This window comes from Dermacentor variabilis, chromosome 6 (assembly GCF_050947875.1).
Source record: "Dermacentor variabilis isolate Ectoservices chromosome 6, ASM5094787v1, whole genome shotgun sequence".
In the NCBI taxonomy this organism is placed as follows: domain Eukaryota; kingdom Metazoa; phylum Arthropoda; class Arachnida; order Ixodida; family Ixodidae; genus Dermacentor; species Dermacentor variabilis.
Window position 1 is genome coordinate 109,801,226 of NC_134573.1, and position 7,842 is coordinate 109,809,067.

The window sequence follows — 7,842 nt, forward strand, 5'->3', positions numbered from 1 at the left end:
AAAATGATCGAGATTGTCACCATGGTAAGCGATGGCAAAGTTATGCTTGATAAATATGTTTTGAATGAGTGACCAATGCTTAGGAGAATGCTAGCTGCCGATGTTAGCAACGCCGCAAAGCCACAAGGGCTTGTGGCGTTGTGCAGAGGATTCATGGGGACTAAGTATGGGTCGCTAAATCTTACCATGGTGGCTGCTCTGGTGGCTGCAGGGGTTATTTTTTTCTGAGCGTTCTTCTTTAATTAGGTCCTTGTTGCGGACAGAAAGCTTGAAGGAGCAAGAATCACAGCGTTTGTCATTATTGGGGCAGGTTCCTGACTGCCTGTAACCGCAGAAGAATGATGCAGCTGGTTGGTTTCTGAGGGTCGGAAGATGAAACGTGCTTGTGCCGCCGACAACCATTGCGAACCAAGGATAAAAGAAAGTACAATATCTTCAAGAACGGCTGCCTCAACAACTCCACTAATGGCATCAATAGTCATTTTTAGAAGGGCAGCGCCGGCAGGTATCACTGTACATCCTCTGACAACAGCAAGCGGCGGCTCAGTCGAGGGAACCGCCATGCTGCCTGGGACGCTGTTCTTGGACACTATAGTCACCTTAGATCCCGATTCGAGGAATGCTTCGCCTTTGCCGACACCGACAATAACAGCGTTGAAAACGCGACACCCGTTCGGCGAGCCATCCTTGGAAACGCGAGCACAGTGCAAACCTGCTGGACGCTGCGCATTGAGTGAGGTTGGCAAACCTGTCAATAGAGGCTGTAGTGAACGGTTAGACCGCATAGGGAATTTGGTTGCCAATAGGAGGCTCTAGGCTATGACTCGCGGCGCTGCTGAATGTCGGCTTCCGATTGCTGAATCAGTTTGTTCTTTAGAACCAGTGTTGTCCAGCTCACGGCGTTCAAATTCGTCTCTTGTGAGGTCTCCTCCATGGTACGACATAGTCAAAAAGGGTCAAATTGCTCCCGCAGAATTCCCGACGTTGTGGTATCCGAAGTACTCCAAGCCCTGTGCAACACACGCGAGTGTTGCGCGTGTTATCTCTACTAGGTTAAAATAAACGTCGATCGGTTTCACCAGAGAATGTTCGTTTTGCCTTTGGTAGCAGGACGCTCCAAGTGCGAGCGCCAGCTGATGAGCGGGTGGCAGGAACTGCTTCTGACGGGGAAGAAGCAATGGCCGACGGAGTTGCCAAGGATTGATTTGTTGGCCGGCTGGTGTAACTGAGTGGGTTAGCGATGACTCAGACGTCGAATACGCCAGATGTGGATAGCTGGATGGGATGGCTAGAGGCGTGTATGCTGGGCATTGCAGAGCAAGCGGACGCAGATCAGAAACATCAAATTTACTACACGAATACATGAAGTCAGAACGCAGCTTAAGTACGTGTCTGCGCCGATGGCAACCGAAATGAAAGTGCACAAATAGCCTCGTGCGTCGTTTGCGCCTGACGTTGTCGGGTCGTGAAAGAGAATCATAGGTGGCACTGGTAATGCACTGGAGCAGACTCTCACAGCCAACACGAAATTAAATAAAATTTTCTTCTATAATAGCTGCTTGCGCGCATCTGGCTATGTCTACTTCGTGCGACCGACACCAGAGGATGCAGCACAAGACTTATGGAGTATGTTACCTCAGCTGCCTCGTCACTGCTTTGCATGAAGTGAAACTGACAGTTGGGGGATTTGGTAAGAATTGTAACAATTTGCAGCATAGGCGAAATATAGTTATTTGTAATTTGTCGGAGAGCCTATTATTTTACATGCATATTTTGAACAAAATGACATTCGCGTTTTGTTATGTCGATCTGGTAATTGATGGCATTGATCGAGAATGCCATTACGCATTAAGTAAACTGTCACAAATGGAAGTACTGATAGCATGGATCGGAATAGCACCTGACTTGCACGCCAGAAGGCTATAAAACAGCGTCTTTCCAAAGCACGAGCTTTGCTTCAACGTTACAAGTACCTGCTTATACCTGCTTCAACGCTTACAAGTTCTCCCTGCTGCTGCTGCTACTTCGTGCTGCAATTTGTAATGGACGTTTTCCCAGCGCATTAGACACAGACAACAGAATAGACACACAATGCTAAATTCATACGTGTACGATACCTGTCTTCTTCGCAGTGTAAGCAGTGATATTTGCTTTGCTTTTTAGCTTACGCAGACACTGAATATACGCTTGAGTACTGGGACCCTAAAAATCTGTGCAGTGTCTTCACCTTTCAAGAAGGCGGTAAGTTTCTTTTCACTGCAGGTTTCCAGCATAATATGACTTGATGCCGTGACAAGTAGTCGCTATGGTAGTTGTAAACGGTCATTTTGTTTTTGCGTAGTCACGTCACGCTATCCTACACAGCCTCACAGAGAATTTAGAAGAATCGCTTATAAGCGGAAATCCCAAAAGACGGAACAACTGCGATGCCCTCAGTTCTAACATTTTTGATTCGTGGAATATACGCCCCTTTTTTGTCGGTACGACTTGCATTCCCACTACATCAGTGCGATAAGGGTGCTTTTGGAGTCGTGTATATACGAACATATAAATTGCAATACTGAGTACATTTTGACTGATATGTGTTCCTTTATAAGCTAGAGCTGGAATAATTCTGGATAAACACTTAACTTTTTTGAAAACAAATAGAAACCTTTAGCTGACCGCGTCTTGGGACCCGCTACCACGAAGCACCAATCTGTAGGAAGTCGTTATTAATCGGCCCTCTTGTGTGATTACTTAGGAAAGCACGCGGAAGCTGTCATTTTTGGTGGCGGGCTTCTATCTCGCTGATCATTGCTGTAGGTGCGAACGCTCTCCGGGATCCGCCGCGGTAGCTTAGTGGCTATACGGCGTTGCGCTGCGGAGTTTGAGGTTACTGGTTCAATCCCAGCCGCGGCGGCCCCATCTCTGTGGTGGGGAAATGTAAGAGCGCTCGTATACTTAGATCTAGGTGCGCGTTGACGAACGACAGGTGGTCAAAATTATTCCGGAGTCCCTCGTTACGGCGCGCCTCGCCGCCATATCGTTTCTTTCTTTTTTTCGGGTGAGGCTGCAGAATTGGATGTTAATTTTTTAACGCATTCGGCGTTTTAACTGCGCACTTATTTTCAGACTCTTTAGGCGGATGGATAGGAATATATTTGAGACGTTGAGCACCCCAAACGCAGTCAACAATCGCGTAATCACAGAGAAAATATACTGGGCATCCTGAAACCGTTCATGGTCAGCCTGGCTCTTACGATTAACAATATGTAAGCATGTTAAAAGACGTCTATGCGGTGTGGGTTGCGCATAAATGGTGCATTGTATAACTGACACTTTGGTGCTGCTAGGACGGCTTGCATGCGCGAGTCTGCTATAACAAGCAATGCCTGTAAGGAATATTCTGATTTGTAAATATGGAATAAATCGTTTGCTGCAAGGTTGCTAACGATTGCAAAGCTCGGCATTTAAAAAATGTTTTGCGTAACCGGGGGCAGCTTGCATGCACGAATGTTTAATACGAAAAAAATGCAGATTCAGCGCACATAAAGACATTGATGTCAAGCGGAGCTAATGAAGCGAATAAATGAATGCACTACAAATGATTGGTTTGTAGTAACGGAGATGCGTACAATTTTGTTTACTTTCACCTTGATCGTCACATGTTTACAAGGCATACGAGGTATACAAGGGTCCCTTTGATAAATCAGAAAGTGCAGTGTCATCGGTGAGGCACACGCGCGCAACGCTCGAGACAACAAATCTAAATATGCTTCACATCATTACACAGCTAGCGGGATAAGTTCAAGTCTAGTTGATATCTTGTTATCAGCTACTCATGAACATGAATTATTTGCTTTCATACCCAAAATACAAAATAATAGTAACACACTATAGCCTTGCATAACGCTCCCGTATAGCGTTAAACTTTCTGTTCAGGAAGTCAGTGCTTTAGGTTTTCTTAACCGGGCGATTTCGCTGTTGTCTGTAAGCAGCCAGAGGTAGACCCAAGTAATGAAAACATTTTTCTTTTTAGGCACTCAAAAATGCGAAATGTACGTCTGGGAGGAGGCGTTTGGAACAAAGGATCTAGGTGCCTGCAACACCGTTTACCGGAAGCACTGTAAGACACATTATATTGTCTACTCTCATGAGTGCCAAACATTCTACGCTTCCGCAAAGTCACGAAGGTATGATCACTCTTGCGGCTAATAAATGTACTCTCACAGTGGAATTTGTCACTTATTATATTGCTTGCTGCATGAAAATCTGTCACATCAATGAGTTTGTCAGTCCAAGTCAGAATTTGTGAATCTAGCTCATGGTTACTAAGAACATTAAAAACGGAGGACTAGAAGAGAGAAAGGCATGCTTAACTTGCTTGTTAATTATAAATTGGACCTAGGTCCCACGGTATATTTGCCTTCTCAGTATACAAGACACTCACATAATCGCCAATGATGCTCAGGTTCCATACTTAACTAAAACTAATATTGTACGTATTCCTTTTCACTACGTACACAGTGTGAGACACTGTAAGCGTTACTTACCATGCTATTAAGAGAACAATAATACCCTGTCATGCGTAGTATTTTTCTATTCTCGGAGCTTTCTTAGCAGGCCCTCCCGGACCGTGGCTGCTACTGCTGCGAGTGCCTTGCCGAAGAATTAAGACAGCTCTCATCTAGCAAATCGGCTTGTATATAAGCCCATCTATAATGCGCCCCCTGTGACGTCTCCGTTGCCTGAGAAATTACACAATGAAACAGCGAACTTTACCTGTATGTCATATCTGCATGCAACAAATACACGGCTTGAAGCGCCTAATTTCCTTATTAGCTCATACGTTACCGGGTCCAAAGAAATCAATTAATTTGATCAACACCTTTTTCACACGTTGTTAAACATTGTCATCGGAATTCTTCCATGAGCAACGCCATGCACCGCATGACGTGATGACAGCCCTTTAACCACTGTTCAGATTTAACAATTTTCGGCGCAGTCGGGAGCCTGAAAAAATAAGACTTTCAGACGAGGTCTCGTAGAAACTAGTCTCCAGAGGTCCTAGTACGTCCGCATGAAAGCGCGTCAAATTTGAGCTTTGCTCGACTCGACTACATCATTTTTAAATGACAGCAGCAATGATGACACAGAAGCTTTTGTCGGGTTGCCTAATTTTCCGATGGGACTTTTACACTGTATTCGCGATGTCTCAAACCTCGGTACATGCCCAGCCGTGCGTGTTGATCTGATCATTGCGTTCGACCTAATATCAAATTGGAACTTTGTTTCTTACCACCACGGAGTGCTTTTATCCATCAGCGTCTCGACAAATCACGTAAAGGCTCCAGCGCCAGTTCAAGGCACACAATTACACCGGCTTTCTTGTACCGAAAAGCTGATCGAACATAATAATCAAATATGAGGAGGCTTGTAGATGTTTCTGTACTTGACAACCACTCCTCCGAAAGCCTAAAGAATGCTGTAAAAAAAAAGGAGCCAGGTGCTTTCTGTAACTAGTAAAAAAGAAATGTTTCCTGCACAGTAGGCACACACCTGTCTTGACATTTGTGAAACCACAGCTTTCCCGCAAAGCACGGGCATCACGAGGGCTAATTATCCCGACACCAATCCTGCATAATATTCTTTCGTGTGATGTAACTTACATAAGTTGTAAACTAGAAGCATGGCTCACATATTGTATACTTCAGATTCTTTTCTTTTTTACTCCTCCGTATTTGTACTAAAAATGACAAATTATTATTTTCATTCCGGATACTTGAAGTGCTTCTCTGAAGTTTCACGTAATAATTCTCAAAAGCTATCCGAGCAATTATTTCTGCTTTACTTCCATTCAGAAGACCAGTGATTAGGATACCATTTTATGTATCCTGGTATACGTTCCGACTAATTCATCTTGAAATCAAGCGTTCAATCATAAAAGCGCCGGAAATAAGCATACCTTTAGCGGCAAGGAAAGACCTAAAGCGAAGATTCCAACTATCCGAAGATTTGGCGCTTCTGCTTGGTGGATTTGTCATCGAGAAAAGCAGACCTATCCTAACTATAGTGCAACAGTAAAGTGGGCCGGCTCTGAAGGTATTCAGAAAACGTCGGGAAACAGCAGTCGCTCGTCATAAACTCCTCCCGCAGCGTAACTCCAAGGACTGCGGAAGGTCACCGCATTCCTCCCGAACCCTCCACAAACGAATATAAGCACTGCGATGCTTACCGCCATCTCACCCTTGCAAGAAGGAGTTAGTCTGGTTCTGAAACGTCGGGTTTCTCAATATAAACTTTGGTTCGATTTTTTAAATTGTTAATTCACTTATTGTTCAGAATCAAGCAGATCTCTACCGAAAGCATGCATTTTATTCCGCCATTCATGGGATCCGCGTTTGTATTTTTCTATTTATTTTATATTGTTTCAAGTGCCCGTTCTACTTAGACCATACTGATGTACGCAGTGTGCATTACCTTAGGTAAAAATTAATATACGTTCCGTTGTAGAAATAAATTGGGGTTATTATATCACTTAATATCGCGGTTGTACTCTTTTCGAACAATATTTCTTCAGAGCGCATGCCCTTAGTTTTCATCTCCGCCACTGACGCCGGCGTCCGAAGCAGGTTTCCCGGAGTCATTAGCGATAAGTTTATAAATAAATAAAAAAGATATGTGTGGTACCCCTACTTCAATTGAACTTCGAACAACATATTGAAAGTCGAAAGTATCAGCTCTCAGTCAATCCATCGATCCTACTGCAGAGAAAAATATTTCACCGGGAGAGCGCGGTCAGGCAGCTAACTACGATTATTGGCTGACGCAAAACTGTACAGCTTATCTACTGACGAGCATTAAGATGAAGTGACTAAATTGAAGTCCGCGTTAAAGTGTCAAAGGCAAGATAAGAAAGAGAAGGTGAAGATAGCCGCGTCTCTGCACTTAGTATACCAGGGAGCTCCACGTCATAATGAATGAAGTTTTTTTTTTTTTCAGCAGTCAGTGGCAGTTCCGAGAATGGGAAAATTATCCTGTGCTGCAACGCCGGAAGTTACAGGCAATAAATTATTGAAGGCATTAACGAGCACATTCGAAGGGAAGCTTTGACGATAATTCAGAAGCACTAGCCAGGCAACAAGAGAACAGTTCGTGACTGGCAGTCAGTTCTTATAAACTGATATATATATATATATATATATATATATATATATATATATATATATATATATATATATATATATATATATATATATATATATATATTTCATTTCATAGTCTACTTATATATAGTCAATTTCACTAACCAGTACTGTCTGTAAACTTTTAGAACACGTCATACATTCTCAGGTCATTAACTGCCTCCAGAACATAACATTATATTCAAATAAGAGCCCTCTTTTCAAAGAGGATATTATTGTGACACGCAACTTGCCGGCTTCATCCGTAATATTCCTACCTCCGGCTATTGAAGGCCCAATTTCCAATTGGACAATGGAAGGTCCAAGGTCGGGCAGGAAGGTCCACTTTTCTAAACTACTCAAAGGCTTTTGACCGCGTCCCACACCACCGGCTATTGGCCAAACTGGAAAAGCTTAACGTTCTAGCGTGGATAAAATAGTCCTTATCAGCTCTTGTGCAATTCACCTCTGTTAATGACACTACCTCATCATACGGACATGTTACTTCTGGGGTCCCCCAGGGCAGCGTGATTGGACTGTTAATATCTTAACACAATAGTGTTAAGGGCCCAATGTTGCAAAATATCCTGTGTCGGGGTAGGCGTCGGAGTCCACGGCCGAGAAAATCACCCTGAACCAGCCTATTCTATACGGTACTAAAGTTGTTCTTCTACAG